The 1511-nt window shown below is 40.6% G+C and overlaps 1 protein-coding gene across 1 annotated transcript in view; it reads left to right on the forward strand.

Moving 5' to 3' along the window:
* Positions 1-1511, forward strand: part of NANOGNB (NANOG neighbor homeobox) — a 29388-nt gene that overhangs the window by 26388 nt on the left and 1489 nt on the right. The window lies entirely within an intron of this gene.

Consider the following 1511-nt stretch of genomic DNA (forward strand, 5'->3'; position numbering starts at 1 on the left):
GCTTGCAGTGAGCCGAGATCGCGCCACTGCACTCCAGCTTGGGGGACAGAGCGAGACTCCGTCTCAAAAAAAAAAAAAAAAAAAAAAAAAAAAAAGAAAATTTATAACAATTAGCAGACACTCCGAATTTTATCCCACCCTAATCTCTGATAATCACTAATTTACTTTCTGTCTCTATAGATTTGCCTAGGCTGGACATTTTATATAAGCAGAATCATACAATATATGACTTTTTACATTTTGACTTCTTTCATTTAATTTGTTTTCCTTTTTCTTTTTTTTTTTTTTTTCCGGTGTGGCAGGGTCTTGCTCTGTCACCCAGGTAGGAGTGCAGTGTTGTGATCAGGACTCACTGTAGCCTCAACCTTCTGGGCTCAAGTGATCCTCTCACCTCATTTTTTTTGTTTTTTGAGGGGAAGAGATCTCACTATGTTGCCCAGGCTGGTTTCGAACTCCTGGGCTCAAGCAATCCACCTGCCTCGGCCTCCCAAAGTGCTGGGATTACAGGCATGAGTCCCCACACCCGGGCCCCACTTAGCTTGTTTTTGATATTCATCTATGTTGAGCATGAATCAGTATTTTATTTCTTTTTTGTGGCTGACAGTGTACTGTATGGATATAATACATTTTGTTTAAAGGGTGCAATTGCTGTGTCATATGGTAACTGTTTAAATTTTAGAGAAACAGTCTTTTCTGCCTCTATTCAGATGATTGCATTTTTTTCCTTTATTCTATTCATATGATGTATTACATTGATTTTCCTATTTTGAACGAATCACACATTTCTAGAATAAATCCTACTTGGTTATGGTGCATAATCCTTTTACTATGTTGCTAGATTTTGGATTGCTAGCATTTCGTTGAAGTTTTTGCCTCCATATTCATAAGGGACATTAATCTATAGTTTTTTTCGGGGGATATCTGTCTGGTTTGAGTATCAGTGGTCTTTAATGTGGCAACTTGGGTAGGCGATAGACCCCAGTTATTCAAACACTAGGTGCTACTGGCATATTTATTTATTTATTTTCTTTTGAGACAGAGTCTTGCTGTGTTACCCAGGCTGGAGTGCAGTGGTGGGGCTGGGATTACAGGCATGAGCCATCACCACGCCAGGCCTTGCTACTGGCATTTTTAGATGTGATTAAAATCCGTATTAATTGTCTTTGAGTAAAAGGGATTATAATTTGAGAAAGCCTAATGTAATCAGTTAAGGCTTTAAGAGGAATTCTGCCTAGGGAGAGCAGCTTCATCTCACACTGAAGGGTTCCAGCCATCTTTTCCGACTTGCCAAGACAGTTCCAAGACTGCATAAGCCAATTCCCTACAATGAATTTCTTCTTCTTCTTCTTTTTTTTTTTTTTGAGATAGTCTGGCTCTGTTGCCCAGGCTGGAGAGCAATGGCACAATCTCGGCTCACTGCAACCTCCACCCACCGGGTTCAAGCAATTCTCCTGCCTCAGCCTCCCAAGTAGCTGGGATTACAGGTGCCTTCCACCATGCCTGGCTAATTT

This window comes from Mandrillus leucophaeus, unplaced genomic scaffold (genome assembly GCF_000951045.1).
Source record: "Mandrillus leucophaeus isolate KB7577 unplaced genomic scaffold, Mleu.le_1.0 Scaffold245, whole genome shotgun sequence".
NCBI lineage: Eukaryota > Metazoa > Chordata > Mammalia > Primates > Cercopithecidae > Mandrillus > Mandrillus leucophaeus.